Source organism: Dipodomys merriami, unplaced genomic scaffold (genome assembly GCF_024711535.1).
Source record: "Dipodomys merriami isolate MVZ:Mamm:240054 unplaced genomic scaffold, mDipMer1.0.p SCAF_2237, whole genome shotgun sequence".
NCBI lineage: Eukaryota > Metazoa > Chordata > Mammalia > Rodentia > Heteromyidae > Dipodomys > Dipodomys merriami.
In genome coordinates, this window is record NW_027203646.1 from 41,300 (window position 1) to 63,490 (window position 22,191).

General features: G+C 44.3%; 1 long non-coding RNA gene across 16 annotated transcripts in view; it reads left to right on the top strand.

The window, feature by feature from the left end:
- Positions 1-4,996, top strand: part of LOC138835046 (uncharacterized) — a 44,419-nt gene extending 39,423 nt beyond the window's left edge. For 12 of the 16 annotated variants that reach the window (XR_011374376.1, XR_011374378.1, XR_011374383.1 and 9 more), the window contains 2 exons: positions 1,163-1,332; positions 2,927-4,781. This is a non-coding gene — a long non-coding RNA (uncharacterized lncRNA). Of the gene's footprint in view, positions 1-1,162; positions 1,333-2,926; positions 4,782-4,880 lie in introns of those variants that run through there. The other 4 variants (XR_011374381.1, XR_011374373.1, XR_011374372.1 and 1 more) reach the window with 3 other exon arrangements.
- The last annotated feature ends 17,195 nt before the right edge of the window (positions 4,997-22,191 follow it).

Below are 22,191 nucleotides of genomic sequence, written 5' to 3' on the forward strand. Positions count from 1 at the left end.
AACTGGTTTTGGATGACTGTCAGTGCTGTGGCAGATTTCTGTATCTATTGTTGCAGATTTCAGGTTGGTAGGCCACTATGTTCCTTCATATCAATTGTGGGCTGAGCAGTGGGGCAGTGGGAGCTGTCTCTGACTGGGTGTTGCTGTGCCTGGTCTCTGGTCTTGGTCTCTGCCCGGTCTGTGTCCAGTGCTATGGGAGTTTTCTGTGTCTGCCTTTTGAGATTGGCTGGTGTTCCTGAAGACACAAGCAGTGGGCCCCTTTCAATGCTTAACAGCACTGCCATGAGGGGTCAGGGGGTGGACTTTGAGATTTTCCATCTTTGTGTGTGCAAATTCCTGTGATTCTCTGCATGTTTGTTTATTCGTTATTGTCTATCTCTTGGGGGAACTGCATATGGGACCCTAAGTCTATTTGGTTAGAGAGAACTAGGGCCATTCTCTATTGCTTCAGTGCCATTTTTATACATTCAAAACTTAATTTCAGTAGTAAATACATGATTATCTAGGTTATTCTTTAAGTAATATGAGTCTTTCAAAGGATTGTTTTAATTTAATTGTTGACCTTATAGTCATCTCTTTTTGTTGTATGAGAACCATTTTTTTAAATTTTGGGTCTGGTCGTTGGGCCTGAACTCTGGGCCGGGGCGCTGTCCCTCAGCTCTTCAGCTCAAGGATAGCGCTCTACCACTTAAGCCACAGCACCACTTCCAGATTTTTTTCTTTTTGCTTATGTGGTGCTGAGGAATAGAACACAGGGTCTCATGCATGCAGGCAAGCACTCTACCACTGAGCCACCTTCCCAGCCCCATATGAGAACCATTTTAGACAACTATAACATCTTATACTTCTCCAAGGATTATTATTTCTTTTGCCTGTAGCAGTTTAGATATGATAAAGAACAGAAGAGAAGTACAGTTTATCATATTTACTTAATGTTCCAGGGCAGGGGGTTGTGTTTTGTCAGTCAATCTGCATCAGAGGTTGGCCCAGTAAATTCCTTAGCTTCTTTGAACTTCTGTCTCCTCTTCTACCAAGTGGGAGAAGTTAATGCCTACAATTCAAAAGAATCCATTGAGAGAAGGTGCTGAAATCATCCTAAATTCTACTAAATAATGGCTGTTATGATCAATAAAGTTAATGATACACATTCTTTCTGGGACAGGGGGTGAAATGTCAGACAGACAGGAAAATATCAATCTGCCTTTATTTCCCCTTTTGGCTGGAAGAATGGAGCAAGCCTTGCTGTAGTTAGAACCCTCAGAAGAATCTGGATCATGCTAAGCAGATGATCTGCTCAGGGATGCAGGCAGCAAACTCCACTGAGCCATATGGGTGAGTGGAGATGAAGTTCCAGGAAATGTAGCGCCCCCTTTCCCCTGCCCCCCCCAATCACCTTTCTGGTCTTTCAAATGGTGGGAAGTTGGAGGCATAGAAATGGAGGGACAAAGGGTGAACCAATGCTGTAACAGTACTCAATGGACACTTTTAAATGAACTATCCAACTTACTGGTGGAGATGGGAGTGGAGGAAACACTGCAAGAGAGCATGGGAAGGGGTGACCACTGGCTAAGAAGAATTGTCCTCATGACTTGACTTATGGAACTGTAACCCCTCTGTGCATCATTTATTTTATAATTACAAGGATGTTTTTTCTTTTTTTGTCAGTCATGGGGCTTGAACTCTGGGCCTGGGCGCTGTCCCTCAGCTCTTCAGCTCAAGGCTAGCGCTCTACCACTTGAGCTACAGCGCCACTTCCGGTTTTCGGGTGGTTTATTGGAGATAGGAGTCTCACAGACTTTCCTGCCCCGGCTTGCTTTGAACCGAGATCCTCAGATCTCAGCCCCCTGAGTAGCTAGGATTACAGATGTGAGCCACCAGCTCCCAGCTAGAATGACATTTTTTAATGGTAGCAATTTTCAACTCCAGCTATCTATTCCTCCAGATGCAGAATGAAACCATCTATTCTTTAAATGTTGAAAACTAATTTGTGTGTGGTAGTGGGCACTGAAACTTGAACTCAGGTTTTCATGCTCTGATTTAGCTTTTTAAAAAATTCAAGATTGGTGCTCTACCAACTTGAACCACACCTCTTCCTCTGTCTTTTTTGCTGATTAATTGGAGATAAGAGCCTCTCCAGTTGGTCTGCTCAGGCTTGCTTTGAACCTTGATCCTCAGATCTCAGCCTCTTGAGTATCTGGGATGACATGTGTGAGCCACAGGCACCAGACCTGACAAACTAATTTGAAAGTCTAAAATCTTCTGTGGGTCAAGCAAAACCGTCTGTGGGTACTAATCTGGGGGATCTATAGCACAATATAATATCATCATAATATTGTCTCTTTTAAACACACACACACACACACACACACACACACACACACACACACACACACACACACAAGCGAAGGCAGAGAGACTCATGTGGATGAAATAATCATGGAGTTTTCTCCTTGATCTCTTTGCTACTCTACATTTGGCAATGGTCAAGGCTCTTAGTCTAGTTGCCTATGTTCTGCATTTGTGTATTTTCTGTCCCACTAAACTCTTCAAGAATCATTTCCAATGCAGTTTATGCCCAGTGTTTACTGGCAATAATCATAGTTCAAAGTGAGACATGCAGCTCAATTCTAACATGTTGAGGGAGCGACAGGCATGGGGTGACCAAACAACTCGAGCCCCCAAGCAGGAGAGAGACCCAGTCTGAGCAACAACCTTTTGCTGATGACCTCCTTCTGAACAGCAACAGCATATGATCATGCTTCTCTGCTTATGAAAATAGTACTGTTTGGGACCAAAATACACTTTCAGATAGGAAAAAGAATACAGTGTATTGAGCACTGTTAGAGGCAGGGCCTAGACCAGAGACTTCCCATGAGTTAGCTTTGCAATCACCCTGTGAGGTAAACATTATCTTTGTTCCCATTAGGTAGACCAGAAAACTGAAGAACAAGCAAACATTATCTCAAGATTTGTGATGCTGGAAAGGAGTAGAGACAGAAGGAATGAGTCAGCCTGATGCAGAAACCAATGTGGTTCCCCATCCCACGTGTCTGCTATCTTTGGAGCAGCGAAAGAGACGTGTGGTCACACGGTCACATGATCTTCTGGTCATGTAATTATGTGGTCTCCTTCCTGAAGATGTGGAGGAGAGATCAACAGAAAGCATCAGCTGACTTGTGCCAACTTTGTCTGTGAAACAAGATTAGGCAGGTGACCTATTCCAGGATTTAGGCAGCATGGATTCTGGAGCAAAATTCCATGGAAGGAATTTGGGGACTATATTTCTCAGTACTTGCCTCAGTCCTTGGTATTTCTTCATTTGACTCTCCTGGGAGTCTGGCCTCAAAGGGCATGCCCAAATCCCCCCTATGGCAAGAAAGAAGGGCCAGCATTGGACTTGTGCTTATGATATTACAGGATTATGAATGAATTAATGCATTAGGGAATGAATGAAATGATATAAACACATGGTAAATTGGTTCCAACTCTCCAGTGACATTTGACACATAAGCGAAGATTTCAAAGAGAAGCTTTTCCATTTTAAGCTTAAAATATAATCAGCAGAGCCAGGAGCCTGTGGCTCACCGCTGTCATCCTAACTACTCAGGAGGCTGAGATCTAAGGATCGCAGTTCAAAGCCAGCTTGGGTAGGAAAGCCTGTGAGACTCTTCTTTTTTAATTAACTACCAAAAGAAACCACCAGGGCTGGGAAGGTGGTTCAGTGGTAGAGCGCTTGCCTTGCATGCCTGAGGCTCTGGGTTCAATTCCTAAGCACAACATAAGCAAAAAGAAAAAAAGCCAGAAAGTGGCACTGTGGCTCAAGTGGTAGAGCGCTAGCCTTGAGCTGAAGAGCTGAGGGACAGCACCCAGGCCCAGAGTTCAGGCCCCATGACCGGACCCCCCCAAAAAATTTAACAAAAGAAACCACCAGAATTGGAGCTGTGACTCAAGTGGTAGAGTGCCAGCCTTGAGCAAAAAATAATTCAGAGACAGTGTCCAGGACTGGTACAAAAAGGAAAAGCAAGAAAACAAAACAAAACAACAAAAAAAACAACCAATAATAAGCAGAAAGCCCACAAGGGTGAAAACAAAGATTGGGTGAAAAAATCTTTTCACTGCTAACAAAGCAATTGTTCCCAGAGAAGGATAAATGAGTAGATAAATCTATTGGGAGCTTCTATTCTGGATGCTTGGGTCTCTGCAGAGAACAGAAACTTTAGAAGAAGAAAAAGTAAAGAAAGATGGAAAAGGAAGTAGGAGGCGGGCTTCACTCTGAAGCTACACCTCTTCCTCTTCCTCCCTGTCACTCTAATGCCTTCCTCCGAGTCCATTCATTCCCAGGACCTAGGTTTGCTCAGATAAGGGATTTGCAGAGAAAGAACTCTCCCTATCTCTCCCCTGAAGAAGAAAAGTTCTACCCACTTTCCTCTCTGCCAGTGTCCCAGATGTGATCTGCTTGACAAACAAAAATACACAGTGAATTTTTAAAAAGGGCAGTGGCAGCCCAAACAGCTATCTGTTCAACCCCAGAGAATTTTTCTCAGCCAGGGCTTGTTTTCTAAATTCCTCTTATCAATGATTGGCTCAGCAATTGGCCAGGTGATGCAGTTCTGGCGAATGAGGGAATGCATGTCAAGGGTGTAAGGGAGGAGGGGAGAAGTTTCCTGTCTCTGTGAAGCAACAGCAGACAATGTCTCCTAGAGCAAGGCCACCATCTTATTCCCAAAGATGGACTTAATATGTTGAATAGATATGCCAAAATAAACCATGATGCATCCCCACCCAGCTACTGTCTGCGTCTTATCTTGACACATCCCTCCTTCTGTACCTGCACGTGGTATATATCTGATGTTGTTTATTTAAATTCATTTGTGCCACAGGGTTCTGTTCATGGTAGCCAGAAGCCTCCAAAGTGATGAAACAACTCCTTTCCCCTCCATTCCACATGGATCCACTCACTGGCCCTAAAAGTGTGGGTAGCAGGGCTATCACCAAAGACTGTGAACAACAGAAGTGGTACCAAAAAAAAAAAAAGGAGGAAAGTGATAAAGCAGCATTGGGGGGAGGGGTGCGGCTATGCTCTGAGCCTCTCTCTCAAATTGAGAAAATGGTGAGTCTTTCCAATTTTGTATTCCAAGACAAGTTCCAGGTAAGCCTCTAGCAGGGGACAAATCTTCATCACAATGGACAGAGCTCTCTGAAGGAATGACTGAAGAGCTTCCAGCAGCTCTGCTGTACCCACTGAATAGCCCGGAGTCTGTGAATCACTGTCTCCACATGATTTCTTCTCTTACTCATAGATGCAAAGGTTGAGGCAAGACTGGTCACGATTTTGCTTGAAATGTGTCCCCAAAGTGTCTGGTAGATACATTTTGTTTTTTCTACCTTAGGCCTGAGTAAATGAGCTGTGATTTGAGACCAGAGGTAGTAGCCCCATCAGACTGTTGGTGTGAGCTAGTGATAATCCTTGCATTGTTAAAGCAGTGTTCAAAAGAAGAGGAAGGAAGAAGAGTAGGTCCAGAGATCCTAGGATCCACAAAATCTAAGAAGTTTCTTGTCTGTGCTTCTTAGTGGATTAACTTTGTTGGTCCTGACTAATAGCCTACGTTCATCTGTCATAAGCAACCATCAAAGATAAATAAAGCCAGGTGCCAGTGCCTCACACCTGTAATCCTAGCTACTCAGGAAGCTGAGATCTGAGGGTCACAGTTCAGAGCCAGCCTAGGCTGGCATATCTTCCATAAACCACCAGAAAACCAGAAGTGGCACTGTGGCTCAAGTGGTAGAGCACTTGGCTTGAGCTGAAATGCTGAGGGACAGTGTTCAGGCCCAGAGTTCAAGCCCCACAACCGGCCAAAAAAAGAGATAAATGAAAGAGTCCTGTGTGCTGAAATGAAAGCAAAAATGTTAAGCAAAAATTGAAGAGGTCTGCACACACCATGAGTGGCCTAATTACTGTTGTGTTAAAATACTGGGGGAGAAAGAATTTATTAGATTCATCCAAATAAAATGTTGAAGTAAGCACTCAGGAATCTTAACAACGATCATCTCTGAGGTAAATGAGATGCCATAACATAGAGATGCAGAGAAAGCCTTGTCTTTTGTGTCAGTACTAGGATTTGAACTCAGGATCTTGCACTTTTTGTTTCTTTTGCTCAAAGTTGGCACTCTACCACTTGAGCCACAGGGCCACTTCATATTATGTAAACAATGCCTACTCTGTCTGTGGAGGAGGCTGTGTGACTCTGATAAAGTCACACACCTTATCTGGGCCTCATGTACTTACTTCTAAGGTTAAATGATTGCCTGGATCAGGTGTCATAAATGATTGGGCCATCAAGTATTAAAATGGCTAGACAGGTCAAGAGGTCTGGAACTAGAGAGCTCTGGGCAAGTGCAAAGCAAGGTGTATACTCATTCATATGTACACACACATATGCACACACATGCATGCATGCACAAACACACACACACACAAACCAATTTCTCATAGTATACTACTGAAGACGTATAAGGATCAATATTGGCTTGAAATGTGACTTAATGATAGAGTGCTTGCCTATCATGCATGAAGTCCTGGGTTCAATTCCTCAGTACCACATAAATAGAAAAGCCGGAAGTGGTGCCATGGCTCAAGTGGTAGCATGCTAGCCTTGATCAAAAGAAGCTCAGGGACAGTGTCCTAAGTTCAAGCCCCAGGACTGGCAAAAAAAGACCAATGTTATCAAAAAAATCTGGTGTCCCAGAGGAGCCAGAAACACATGTGAATTGCATGTGAAAATATCTCATTTTTAAGTCAGGCACCAGTGGCTCATGCCTGTAATCCTAGCTACTCAGGAGGCTGAGATCTGAGGACCATGATTCAAAGCCATCCTGAAAATTCATGAGACTCTCATCTCCAATTAACCAAAAGGCTGGAGGTAGACTTGAGGCTCAAGTGATAGAGCAGCAGCCCGGAGCACAAAAACTCAGGGACAGCACCCAAGCTCCAAGCTTAAGTTCCAGGAACAATTCGCTGGTACTAAACCAAACCCATCTAACAAGTCATCTACCTACAGGCTGCCTATAGCTACCTCTCACTAAACAGTCATTGTAAGCTGGGCACTGGTGGCTCAGGCCTGTAATCCAAGCTACTCAGGAAACTGAGATCTGAGGCTCAAGGTTCAAAGCTAGCCTAAGCAGGAAAATTTATAAGACTCTTATCTCCAATTTACACCAAAATGATGGGAGTGGAGCTATGGCTCATGTAGTAGAGTGCTAGCCTAAAGATCAATATCCAGGCCCTGAGTTCAATCCCCACTTACAGCCCCCCCAAAAAGTGATTGTGGATACTGGAAGTCCAAAGCATTGAAGCCCTGATGGAGATAAAGAACTCCATCTTCCAGAAAGTTCTAGCTTCACTAGCCCCCTCCACCAAAAGCTCACATTCCTTTTCCCACTGGTGTCTCCTCCTCCCCCAGACAAATAAGAGCTGGCAGAAGACCCTTGGGATAAAAATTCTGAGCAAAGCCAAGCATGGGTGGCTCACACTTTTAATCTGAGCTGAGATCTGATGATCTTAGTTCAAAGCCCAGGTTAGAAAAAAGCCTGTCATATGACCATATAATATGATGCTAAGTGAAATTAACTCCGCCTCCCCCCCCCAAGATAGGGAAACAAGAGGTTTTATCTTTCTTGCTGTTATTTTAATGTATGTATAATGTACTATGTGATTTTTTTGTTTGTTTTGTCTGTTCTTTCCCCATTGGTATAACCCCTGGTTCATTGATTGTAGTGCCCTGCATCTTGTATATACAATTTTCTAATTTGGGGAAGGGAAGGGAAATAACAAAATGCTGAAATAAAGATACAGGTTGACCCATTGTGACAATGAGGTGTACAAGAAATTGTGTTGAAAATGAAGTTTACAACTTCTGGGGGGGGTGGGAGGAGTGGGCCGGTAGGGAGGGAAGGGATGGTATGGGAAAAACAGAGGAGGAAGTAACAATGCTTCCATGGGAAATGTACTCATTACCTTACTCATGTAACTGTAACCCTCTGTACAGTATCTTTACAAAAATATATTAAATAAATAAAGTTTTCATAATATATATTTGAATATATATCTGTATATATACATATACATGTATTTGTACATATGTATATACACATATATACAGATATAAATACATATGTGTATATATATATCTGAAAGCGGAGCTTTGGCTCAAATGGTAAGGCACCAGCTGCCTGGAGCACAGGAAAATCTAAAGGATAACACCTAGGCACTGAGTTCAAGCCCCAATACTGGGGCACCCACAAAAGGAGGAAGAGGGAAGTCATCGGGAGCCTCTTTGTACCCTCAGGGAGCAGAAGGGACAGAAGCTTTCCTTGCCCACAGACAATTCCCTGATGTGGAGAGGTAGCTCTCTTTCCCCATCCCCCCTGTCCAGGCGATGGGTACCTCCTTTCAGTCCCCATAACCAACATCTTGCCATTTTTTCCCCAAGTGATTTCCCCCACCCCAACCTTCCATTTAAAAGCCACACACCCCTCCTCCAGGCGACCCTGACAACCAGGCTCAATGTTCATTTTTTAGGGGGGGGAAGTCCTGTCGTGGGACCTGAACTCTGGGCCTGGGCACTGTCCCTTAGCTCTTCAGCTCAAGGCTAGCACTTTACCACTTGCCCCACAGCACCACTTCCAGCTTTTTTCTTTTTGCTTATGTGGTGCTGAGGAATCAAACCCAGGGCCTCAGGCAAGCACTCTATCACTGAGCCACCTTCCCAGCCCTCAATGTTCATTTTTGCCATGGCTGGGAGCCACACTGTGTTCCCTGGTGACAATACTAAGGTGAATGGAATACTGAAAATGTTGACGGTGGGCATGTCTGTGTGCACATGCATGCTAGGAACAGCTATCACTGGTGGGGCGGGCAGAATTGTCAGCCTTTGCATCCCAGTTATAAAGAAACACGCCATACAGAGAACTGGAAGGAGAAAATGGCCTCGTTCTGTATCCAGTCAGGGCCCCCTCAGTCCATGCAGGAATCAGCTACACCCTGCACTGAAAGCTGCCCATCTGCTAGCACCAGACTCCTTGCCACCTGTGTGCCATAGCTTGAAGCCTAAGCATCAGTCACTCAAACAATCTCCCAGAACTCTCTGCACCCCTCCCTCTCACTCAGAATCCCCTTCCCTGGAAGGAGGGCACACTTCCATATTTAATTAGAAGACTTTGGATGTTCTACAGTGTCTATTTGTGCAAGACACTGTTGAAAATGAACTTTATTCTAGAACTCTTGACAGAACCGCTGGCAATGCCTTCCAGTGAATCCACATGGCCAGTCCTAGAAGGAATAAGACATTTTACTGACTGAGCACCTTCTATCAGTCAGACATGATGCTGAACTTTTTCCCTACTTCAAATGCTTGAGATCTCTCAAACCAGCATGTTGTCAACCAAAGACACTGACACAGACAGGTGGAGAGCCCTGGCTTTCCTCCCTCTGCTCCTCCACCTCACATTGGCTAGAAGTTGGGCCTGAGATAACAACAGTGAACTATTCGATGTGAGATGCTTGAGAAGATGGCTAGCACCAAGGCTGCTTTTATGGCACCATCATAACGGGGAAATCTGGGAAAAGTAAATCATCAGCAGAGTTCCTCCCATGAGACACTTGAGAAAAGGAAACAGGTGTTCAGAGAGATGCTTCAATTTGAGGAAAATAGGAAAAAAATCATGATAAAATCACCTTAAAATTTTTTTGGTGTCAGTACTGAGGCTTGAACTCAGGACCTGGATGTTGTGTCTCAGCTTTTTCACTCAAAGCTTGTGCTCTACCACTAGCTCCACGAGCCACACAGCTCCACTTCTGGCTTTCTGGGTGATTCATTAGAGATTTTTAAGTCTCTCAGACTTTCTTGCCCTACACTGGCTTTGAACTACAATCCTCACATCTCAGCCTCCTGAGTAGCTCAGATGACAGACACGAGTCATGGGCTCATGGAGAAGATGTCATTGGAAGAGGATTTTCCCAAAGGGAATCAGGAGACCATTGTGAAGCAGGTCTTAGGCAGAACACCAGCCACTGATGGGAAGGTAAATTCGGGCCACCTCTGCATTCTCATCTAGAACAAGACTGGCTGCCAAGATGACTCAAAATGCCTTCCAAGGCTTTCTTTTTACGTACTTTTCTGGCCCTTGGACTATGTATCTGCATTCTTGAGTTTCCTTCCAATTAGTAATATGGCTCCTGTCACACAGTCTCTCCACCCAACTCCTATAGAAGATTTCCCATGAACCAGCTTCCCTCACCTAGCAAGAAACCAACACCAGCTGCTCAATAGAGGCTCCACCCCCACATTCCTGCTTTCTGCAGAAAATGGCTGTAGAGATATGCAGATGTTAGTGTCCTGAATTGCAATTCTGAAGATCCCAAACAAACCCCTTTCTTCTTTTGCAAATAATAGTAACAACAACAACCCTATACACAGCTTTTACATAACAAAGTCAAACCCAGGACCCAGGACTCCAAAGTATGGGTCAGGATCACTTTATAGGAAAATATTCTCACATCTGTGGGGAAACAAAATGAGAGACCAAGATGGAGTTCTCAGTAAACACGTGAACGCAGGGAGAACAGATGCATATCATTCCCCAGACACAGAGTTCATTTCTTTGGGATATCCTTTCAGGGGGTCTGTTTGTGACTGAAAAGATCTGAGGTTCCTTATCATTTGTTCTTTTTTTTCTTTTAATGAATGAATCATGGTAGTTCCTATTTAAGCCCCCTAAAAGTTCTCATTCAGAAGGTTTAATCCCAGCTGGTAAAAGGGCTTTGGGGTCTGAAGAAACGTGGGTGTTGATCCGCTAGTGTCCAGCAGAGGGCACCCACATCCACACACTCAGCAGCAACAAAGGGAATGAAGTGGGCAATCACAGCTTTCAGACAGACAGCCCCATCCTTACCAGGTCATGGTCAGACTTCAGTGGGGACTGGAAAACACCAAGGAATAGAAAGAGCTTTTGAAAAGCAAAGCTCATTTTCACATGCCTGTGGGTTTCCAAGTGAAGCCACCATCACCCCTACTGCCCTCTCCAGATGGAGACTGCAAAGCCAAGACCTCTTCTGCCTGCATGGCACCATGGCTGCCCCATTTCTGGCAACTCTAGGGGGATCGCTGACACTGGTGGACAGAGATTTCTCTGTATCCAATCACAGGCCTCCTGGGAATTAGTCTCAGAGACCATTACCACCTAGTGGGTGCTGAAGTATGTTCTCATTAGACTCAATATGTTATTTAGTTAATTAAATGCTCTCCTTTTGATGACATTAATTAGACCTACTGCTAACTCCTCAGAAACCAAAATCAAAACAAAAAGGGAAAACTTTGCTTCTAACCCAAGAAGGCTCAGTGGAGCCAAAGAGAAGTCATTCTCTCTCTCTTTATCTTTGTCTCTATCTCTGTCTTTCCTTCTATCTCTGTCTGTCTGTCTGTCTGTCTGTCTGTCCGTCCCTCTCTCTGTCTCTCTGTCTCTCTCTGTCTCTCTCTGTCTCTCTCTGTCTCTCTGTCTCTCTGTCTCTCTGTCTCTGTCTCTGTCTCTGTCTCTGTCTCTGTCTCTGTCTCTCTCTCTCTCTCTCTCTCTCTCTCTCTCTCTCTCTCTCTTAGACAGAATTAGTTCAAATGGGGCCAGAGCCAGGTGCTAGTGGCTCACACCTGTAATCCTAGCTACTCAGGAGGCTTAGATCTGAAGATCACAGTTCAAAGCCAGCCCAGGTAGGAGAGTCTGTAAGAATTTTATTTCTCAATGAATCACCAAAAATACTCCAAAATACTCCTGCAGATGTGAGGCATATGGCTCAAGTTGTAGAGTACTGAGCTTTGAGTGAAAAAGCTAAGGGACAGTGCCTAGGCCCTTAGTTCAAGCCCCAGGAGTCATACACACAAACACACACAGTTCAAATAGAACTTGAAGCAAATTAGACTTCATGAAGTCATTTTTCCTGTGAAGATGTGATAAGATGTTGTGACTGAGATGAATGTGGCATTCTGTGTAGTATTTTAGAGGTTGCAATGGAATGGAATACGATCTCTCTCTCTCTGAAGGAATGACAGATCTAAGATCTAAGAGTCAAAATGTTGAAAACAAAAGGCCAAACCTGAGGCAAACCCAAGGCTAGACAGACTTGACACTAGGTTCCCATGAAGAACCAATTTTCAGACATATGTGGCCAAGTCTACAAGACAAATTTTCTTGTGTGTATGTGCCAGTAATGGGGCTTGAACTCAAGACCTCAAACTCTCATTTGGCTGTTTTGCTCCAGGCTGTCATTCTACTGCTTGAGACACACCTCCACTGCTAGCTTTTGAGTGGTTTATTGGAGATGAGTCTTACGGACTTTTCTGCCCAAGCTGGTTTGGAAACCATGATCCTCAAGTCTCAGATTCCTGAGTAGCTAGGATGACAGGTGTGAGCCCCAAGAAGATAAGGAAGGCTGGAAGATAATTTATTGAAAGAAGGAAGGAAGGTCTGTCTCACTTGTCTGGTGATGTTGATTAAAAGATCCCTTAAAAGGACCAAGTGAGCCCTCAAAGAGGTTCAGTCCTGATGCTAACAAAACAAAGATGGAAGCAACATTTGAGATTCTAGCCCAGTAGGTCTTTCTGCACAGCAGAACCGAGATCTGAGTGTTCAAAACCACCGTGGATGATGTGGGGACAATGTTATCATTTAATGGAAGACGTGTTGGAGAGTGTAAGTAGGAACAAGTCACACCAGATCCAGGAGCCTCTGGCTCACAGGGGAGAGGGGTCAGCAAACATGGACAGGGCCCTGTGCTCTGCAGCTTGACATCCACCTGCTGCCATCTGCCAACACTACCCTCCACAGCTGACTCCTGTTTGCTGAGAGTTTCCAGAAGAGTCCTAATTCTCAGCAAAGGAACCGAATGGGACAGCTAGTCTGTATTCCTAGCAACTCAGGAGGCTGAGATGTGAGGATCTCAGTTTGAAGCCAATCCTGGGCAGGAAAGCCCATGAGATTCTTATCTCCAATAAACTACTCCAAAAAATGCTCAGATGTAGAGCTGTGGCTCAAGTGGTAGAGCACTAGCCTTGAGCACACACAGGTTCAAAGACAGCTCCCAGGCCCTAAGTTCAAGCCCCAAAACTGGCAAAAAAAAAAGACAGCTAGTTTCATCTTCAAGAGGCTATTATTATCAACCCTATTTCCACCCCAGTTGCAGCAAAAATATAGAAGTAAAAAAAAGCTGATTCCATTAAGATCAAGAAATCTACATTACAACACCAGATATGTCATAGAATTTCTGTATATTTGGGTGGGAGAGGCAATCACTACTTTTTAAGTCTCGATTTAATCCTCTATGAAACCATTGGAGTTTGGAGTGGGGGTGTGTAGTACACTGACATTTTTCTACCCTAGTATCATATTCTTTAATGGTTCTGTACAGTGAGATTCCTCTAAAATTCTAATGAGACCTGGAGGCGGTCTCATCAAAGCCATCAATTAGGAAGACAATGATCATCTAGGCAGGTGGTCACAGAAGAATTTCAACAGCCTAATAACTCATGGGTCAATTCCAGTAGTTGTATTTACCTTGGGTGATCAAAAGTACAATAAGACTTTTAATGCTAAGAAATCATGATATTGAGTACCTGGATCAAGCCATACTTGAAGCCAAAATAGTCTAGATCTTATCATTACATGTGTCAGTCAACTTCCCCTGCTTTTAACTTCTGTGGGTTTAAAAGTTCCCCATTCTTGATTAATCCTGCTGCTTTCCATTTGTTTGTAATTGCAAAAGACCTGGGACTGTGCCATCCATCCAGAAAGGAAAATTACTTCTGCAGCCATGATCTCGATTTAGATGTTTGTATCAGGTTTTCATTTATATAGGTCAAGAGGCACAAAGTGGTCTATGTCAAGAACCTACAAGTCTGGATTGCAGAACTGAGATGACCTTTGGGAGAGTCACACTGAGCAGTTCTAATGAGCAAATGTTCATTCCTCACAGGTTTAATGGCAGAAAGCTGTTTCTGCATCCCATAATATAGCATTGTGGAAGTTGGCAGAGAGGCCTCTCTGCCAGCTCCTCAACAGACAGACATCTCAGAGAGGTTCTGGTGGAATGTTGTGGACAACAGATACTTGGAGAGGAGGAACAGCCATCAACTGAAATCCTACTGTGTGCTGCCCATCCACACAATGATCCTGATATGCACCAGGCTCATTCACACACTGTAAAGGTGACGTTCAAAGTCAGAGATATTAAGTAATTTCCCAAAGTCAGTGGTTAAGACTGCATCCGATGAGCATTCTGTCATTCAAGCCACTTTCCTCCATGAATGAAAATAACTCTTCTTATAGTTCTCTTCCTTCTTTCTTTCCTCCCTTCCTTTCTTCCTCCTTTCCTTCCTCTCTTCCTTCCTTCCTTTCTTTCTTCCTTTCTTCCTCCCTCCCTCCCTCCCTTCCTCCCTTCCTTCCTTCCTTCCTTCCTTCCTTCCTTCCTTCCTTCCTTCCTTCCTTCCTTCCTTTTTTCCTTTCTTTCTCCCTTCCCCCACTTTCTCTTTTCTTTTGTCAGTCTCAGGGCTTAAACTAAGGGCCTAGGTGCTGCCCTTGAGCTCTTTAGGTCAAGGTTAGTACTCTACCGCTTTAAGCCACAGATACACTTCCTTTTGCTGGTGGTTCATTGGAGATAAGAGTCTTACGGGCTATCTTGCCTGGGCTGTCTTTGAACCTCGATTCTCAGATCTCAGGCTTCTGAGTAGCTAGGATGATAAGCATGAGACACAAGCATCCAGCCAAACTGTTATTATTACACCTCTCAAACATAACTGTGTAAAAAGAGTGCCTTCCAAATTGTACCTCACCTCTGCAGCTCAGATGGTTTGGTTAAGCTTTAGATAAATACCCCTGGCACTATGGCTTTGGGCCAGCCAGAGTTGGAACTTCCATGTCTTTCCTCACTGCAAGAATTACCCCCAGCAATATTTACTGTTTATCTATCTTCAAATTTTAATGACAGAGAATGCCTGCCCCCATTGTGATTCAAGGCACAAACACTCCCCTTGACAAACACTCTGATCAACTTAATACTGCCCATAGAAATGCTTAGATTTTTTTTTTTTTTTGGCAGAACTGAGATTTGAACTCAGGGTCTTACATTTGACAGGCAGGTACTGTATCACTAGAGCCACACTTCCAGCTCTGGTACACAGATTCCTAACAGGTTCACCTCTTCATCCTTTTCAGGTTTTCGGTAGAAAGCAATCACTGCTTCTTAATATATTCTTTTTTTTTTCATTTGTGTGTGCAACTATTGGGGCTTGAACTTGAAACTTGAGCACTGTATCTGAGGAGTTCTATGTTGTTGTTGTTCAAAGTTGGCATGCTAACATTTGAGCTAAATCTCCACAACCAGTTTTCTTCTGATTCATTAGAGAAAAGAGTCTCATGGACTTTCCTGCCTGGGATGTTTTCAAACTATGATCATCAAATCTCAGTCTCCTGAACAGCTAGGATTACAGGTGTGAGCTACTGGTGCTTGACTCTGTTTTTCTTTTTTGTGTGTGGGGGTCCGCTTGTGGGTCCTGAACTCTGGGCTGGATGCTGTCCCTCAGCTCAAGGCTAACACTAACACTTGAGCCACAGTGCCACTTCCAGCTTTTTTCTTTTTGCTTATGTGGCACTGAGGAATTGAACCCAGGGCCTCATGCATGCAAGGCAAGCACTCTACCACTGAGCCACCTTCCCAGCCCCTGACTCTGTTCTTTTCTTTTTTCTCTTTTTTTTGGGGTGGGTCTGGCTGTGGGGCCTGAACTCTGGGCCTTTGTGCTGTCCCTCAGCTCTTCAGCTCAAGGTTAGCGCTCTACCACTTGAGCCACAGCGCCACTTCCATCTTTTTTCTTTTTGCTTATGTGGTGCTGAGGAATTGAACCCAGGGCTTCATGCATGCAAGGCAAGCGCTCTACCACTGAGCCACCTTCCCAGCCACTGACTCTGTTCTTATAGTAAGAAATTCTAAGCTGGACGCTGGCAGCTCACACCTGTAATCCTAGCTACTCAGGAGGCTGAGATATGAGAATTGTGGTTTAGAACCAGCCAGGGAAGGAAAGTCCTTGAGACTCTTATCTTCAATGAACCAGCAAAAAACCAGAGTGGTGCTGTGGCTCTAAGTGGTAGAGTGCTAATTAGCCTTGAACAAAAGAGTTTAGAGACAGAGCCTGGGCCTTGAGTTCAAGCCCCATCACTGACCCAAAAAAAAAAGAAGAAAGAGAAAAAGAGAAAGAAAGAAAGAAAGAAAGAAAGAAAGAAAGAAAGAAAGAAAGAAAGAAAGAAAGAAAGAAAGAAAGAAAGAAAGAAAGAAAGAAAGAAAGAAAGAAAGAAAGAAAGAAAGAAAGAAAGAAAGAAAGAAAGAAAGAAAGAAAGAAAGAAAGAAAGAAAGAAAGATTGAAGGAAGGAAGGAAGGGAGTGAAAGGAACAGAAAGGAAGGGAAAGGTAGGGAACGGAAGGGAGGGAGGGAGGGAGGGTGGGAGGGAGGAAGGAAGGAAGGAAGGAAGGAAAGCAAGGAAGCAAGCAAGCAAGCGAGGAAGTTTCCACATAGGTTCTGAAGTCTCTCCTGTTCTTGTCTCTGCTCTGGGATTGCATTCTATTTCTCTGAAACAGAGGCATGTCTATTCTCTCCTCTCCTATTCTCTTCTCTGCCTCTGCTCTCCTTGGATTTAGGAGTATATCTGGAATGTTCTCTGCCCCTGGCTGAGCAGATCAACACAGCCCTCTGCTTTTTCAAGGTGATCTCAACCCCTCAGTGCCTCAGATTAAGAAAAGAGAAGATGAGAGAACAGAGGCACCTCTCAGGAGCTCAGTTTCCCCATCAGAAGGGGATGGGGGTTAGACTACACAAGGCCAAAGGCCCTCACTTGCTCTCCCAGGCTTTCCCATGACTATCACCACGCCTAGCTATTCACTCATAAAAGCTGCTGTCAGTCAAGAATGATGCATGGTGGGAGAAGTAGATGTTTACCTGGGCTTTGGGCCAGACAATCTTCTCCTCCCATGAAGACACAGCCCAATGGAGGGCCACATCTCTCCCCTCACAGAAGAACATGATGGCGTCCTTCCTGGAGCAGCATTCCGAGCTCCTCTACTCTCATCTCTAGTGTGAGCAAGCCAGAAGAAGGGCTTTCTTTAGAGGCTGGCTAGCAGAGGCCATGCTTCCATCATTTCCTAGATCTTGGCAAAGCCATTACTCTGAAGACAATGCTCTATGTCCCATCTTACAGTCAATAAATCTATTTATAGGTAAGAATGGAAATGAATACTATCTACTGGGAACCGTGGCTTATGTCTGTCATCCTAGATACTCAGGAAGATGAGGTCTGAGGATCCTGGTTCAAAACCAGACCAGGCAGGAAAGTCTGTGAGATTCTTATCTCCATTGAACCACCAAAAGAGCCAGAAGTGGAACTGTGGTTCAAGTGGTAGAATGCAAGTCTTGAGGGAAAAAGCTCAGAGTCAGTGTCTAGGGCGTGAGTTCAAGTCCTCATACCAGAACCAATATAGATAGATAGATTAGATAGATAGATAGATAGATAGATAGATAGATAGATAGATAGATAGATAGATAGATAGATAGATAGATAGATAGATAGATAGATAGATAGATAGATAGATAGATAGATAGATAGATAGATAGATAGATAGATGAAAAATTGAAAATTAGAGATAGACATTGGAACCTGGCATGCACTTCCTTTGCAGTTCACTCTTCATTCTGGCAATAGGGAGTTATTGAATACTTTGGAGGAAGGATGGGAGGGAGCTGTAGAAACTGGAGTCTGGCAATCATGCTCAGCTTATGACTGGAAGGTGCATGGAGACCAGAGGCATAGAAGCAGGCAGGAGGTTGCCTCATCTTCTCTCCCAGGACTCTGTAACAAGGCGTTGATTTAAGGCAGCACATAGCTGCCACTGTTGGGAGAAAACAGAGGGGGAAAATAGATGTGAGAGAATTCCAAATTCTTTATTCAATTTTTTTTAAGTGGGCTAAAAGTTAATGTGAGAATTAGGCACTGGTGGCTCACACCTGTAATCCTAGCTACTCAGGAGACTGAGACCTGAGGATCATGGTTCCAAGCTAGTTCTGGCAAGAAAGTTTGTGAGACTCACTTATCACAGATTAACAACCCAAAAGACAAGAAGGGGAGCTGTGGCAAGCACTAGCCTTGAGTTAAAAAAAATGAAGGGACAAGGCCCAGGTTTTGAGTTCAAGCCTTGAGACTGGCACACAGAAAGAAAGATGACGAGGAAGAACAAGAGAAGGAGAAGAAAATGAGGAGGAAGAGGAGGAGGAGAAGACAAAAGAGGGGAAGAAGGAGCAGGGAGTAAGAGAGAAGAGGAAGGAGAGAAAGGTGGGAGGAGGAGAAAGAAGGAGGAGGAGAAGGAAGAAGGAGGAAGGAGAAATAAGGAAAAAGAGAAAGGAAACAGGAAGAGGAAGGAGGAGGAGGAAGAGGAAAAACAAAGAAGGAAGGAAAGAATGAAGGAGGGATAGCAGAAGGGAGGGAAGGGAAGGGAGAAAAGCTAGGAAGGGAGGGAGGGAGGAAAGGAAGGAAGAAAGAGGAAGGGAGGGAGCGATGAAAGGGGAAGGGAGAAATGGAAGAAAGGAAGAAAGGGAGGAGAATGCTTTGTCTCCTTTTTTTCTTTTTTTTACTAGACCCACTATAAACCATAAATCAGTGTTGTGGAGCTGATCTGTGATCCTACAGGTGCCAGGTGCAACCCTGTCTGTCATGAGAAGACCCTGTAGGACGTCAAGTATTTTGTTGATAGAGATAGAAATCCAGCTTGCAGGTTTCCACCCTAGAGGAGCTGTTCATGGTGCAAGCCATCTGTCTCACTGCTTCAGACTCAGCCTGAGTGTTAGTATGCCCATATATTTACCTTCCCATAGGGTCAATGTGCTGGTGGAGGTGGTTTTGCATGGCTGTGTAAACCCCATTTCGAATTCACATGATGATAGAGATGAGGAGACCTCCTAAGAGCATGCACACTACCATCATTACCTGAAGAACTCAATGAATGCTTTGCACCCCTGAGAGGGAAGGCAAGGACTATAAAACTCACCCCACAACTCAGCCATCAAGGTTATGGAACTGAGTGTTGGGTCACACAAAAACGTTGAGAATGGCCTGACTTCTGTACTCCTCACCTCCTCACAGTATCCCCTAGTAGCTCAATCCCTTCATAAAGAGAATTCAAACAAGTAAGAGCTAATTCAGACATTAGAACCATGATTGCATCTATTTTTATTATTATTTTGTGCTTGTCCTGGGGCTTGAACTCAGGGCCTGGCTAGTATCCTTGGTCTTGTTTTTTTTTTCTTTTCTTTTTGGTCTATTGTGGAGCTTGAACTCAGGGACTAGATGCTGTCTCTGAGCTCTTTTTGCTCAAGGCTAGTGCTCTACCACTTTGTGCCACAGCACCACTTCCAGTTTTGTGGTGGTTCATGAGTCTCATCGACTTTCTTACCAGGGCTGGCTTTGAACTGCAATCCTCAGATCTCAGCCCCCTCAGTAGCTAGGATTACAAGCATAAGCCCCCAGGGCCTGGCTGACCAACAGAATTTTGAAGTCTCGAGTTCTGTCCATTTCATTTCCATATAGCTCACCTTAGTCTGGTGTCTAATTCTATGTGATTCCTGAGTGAAATACAAATTAGAATTCATAAACGAGCTTATGCTGTTTGAATGGACATCACCAAATATAGCTCCAAGCTATATATTTGGAAAGCTGGCTTCATGAATCTTTTTATCCCAGTTCTCAGAAATCACAATGGTGGCCTGGAAATAATACCAAGATACAGAGGACAAACTGACACTTTTGTTCACAGTGTGTTTAATTCTATTCAGCAAAAAGGGATAAAAATCCTAGAAAAGGCGGGCGCTGGTGGCTCACTTCTGTAACCCTAGATACTCAGGAGGCTGAGATCTGAGGATCACGATTCAAAACAAGCCCAGGCTGGAAAGTCTGTGAGAGTCTTGTCTCCAAAAAACTACTAGAAAAACAGGAAGTGGTGCTGTGGCTCAAGTGGTAGAGCACTAGCCTTGAGTTGAAAAGTACAAGGACAACGCCCAAGCCCAGAGTTCAGGCCCCATGACTGGCAAAAAAAAAAAAATCCTAACCATCATCCCTTCTCCCTCTATCTAAAGTTCCTGGCATATTTCCTGGTGCTCATATGATTTCACATGGAAGTCCTGAATATACTTGTTTAGCACTCAGAATGTTTTATATCAGAGATGCAGAAAGTGAGATCACTGTGATCTGAGTGCACACACATACACACACACACATACACACACACACACACACACACACACACACACACACACACACACACACACGAGTTCACATGCTGAACAATTAATCCCCATTCTCTCAGTGTTAGAAGGTGGTGACTTGGGAAGGTGTTTAGGCCAGGAAGGCTCTGACCTTGTGGAGAGATTAATGCTAGCAGAAAGGAATCTAAGGGGAGTCTGACCGTTGGTGTCCATGTTCAGCATGTGTCTGTCCCCATCCAAAGATGCTGTGTTCCAAGCACCATGTTGGAAGCCAAGTGTAGCATCATCTGACAATTGAGCCTCTGACAGCTGGGCCATGAACTTGTCTCCATTTTCAAGGCAATAAAACACAAGTTTCTCTTGTTAATAGCCTCTGGTATTTTGTTATAGTCATAACAATGGACTAAAACAACAAAAGATGGAGCCCAGAGCCATGGGGTACACTGTGGTGGCTCTCCTAAATATCTAACAATGTGGAAGTGGGTTTGGAGCTGGATACAGGGCCCAAGCTAGAAGGGTTTGGAGATGAATGCCATGAGGAGTCTTGCTTTTTTGTAAAGGAAGCATTAGGCAATGGGTTCTGTGAGAATAAAGTGGTAGGGAGGGAAAACAACTGTGTTCTCAGCAGTTGCAGTCAGGACTTAGAATCAGCTGAAATGGACCCTCAGTTAGACGTGCTGAGCAAAGTGTGAGAAAGAAACAAGAGGAAAGGCCAGCCTTGCTGTGACCTTGCAAAGATGCTGGGTGAATTCTGTCCCTCTCCTCAGAAGCTATAGAAGGCAGAATGTGTGGGGTGATGCTCTGGAATCAGGCAGGAGAAATCTCTCCAGGCAGCAAAGGTTCATGAATCTATGTGGCTTCTCTGAATAGCTTCTTGTAAAATGCAAGAAAAGAGGAATTATCAAATGATCTGAAGCCCAGTATTTACACTCAGGAGGGAATGAGCATGGAAAGATCTGGAAAGTTCTGAGACGGTCTATGTAAAGAGTCAAAAAAGAATGTTCAAGCTGAGCACTAGTGGCTCATACCTGTAATCCTAGCTACTCAGGGAGGCTGAGATCTGAGGATCACGATTCAAAGCAAGGCTGGTTATATACAAATCTATGAGACTCTTATCTTCATCTAATAAGCCAAAAAGCAAAGCCAGAAGTGGAGATGTGGCCCAAGTGTTAGAGCACCAGCCCTGAGCATAAAAGCTAAGCAAGAGTTCAAAGTCCTCAGTTCAAGTCCTAGTACCCATGCAAAGAGCCAAAAATGGAGGTGTGGCTCCAGTGCACCAGCCTTGAGCAAAATAGCTAAGGGAGAGCACAAAGTCTTGAGTTCAAACCCCAAGACCAGGATGCACACATGCATGCATACAAGTAAGTGTGCACGTACACACAAACACATACACACACATACACAAAGTGTGCTGAGGACAGAAAAGCAAAGTTGTGAACAAGTAATCATATGGAGATTAGCAAAGGCTAGAAAGAAGCTTCTAGAAGGCATGTCTGAGATTTCTAGGGTTACCCATCCCCTCACAGGCCCAGAGTACCTGTGGGACCTACGGGGCTCCTTGCCCAGAGGTGTTCTTGTGTCTGATCCCTACATTCTACCACAGCACTCCTCTGCCACACCCCCAGCTGTGGCTCCAAGGGCCAAGATTTGCCTCAGGCCAGCACAATGCAAGCCTTGTTTGTATAGTGTCCACATACAGTGAATTCCACAGGCAATTTGAAGGTGGGAGTTATGGAGGCATGGCTTCCTCCTGCCAGATTTCAAAGGATGCTTGCAAAAGCCTTGATGACCAGGCAGGGTCCTACTTCAGGGACAGAGCTGCTATAGAGAGCAGGCTGTGACACTGGAGTCTT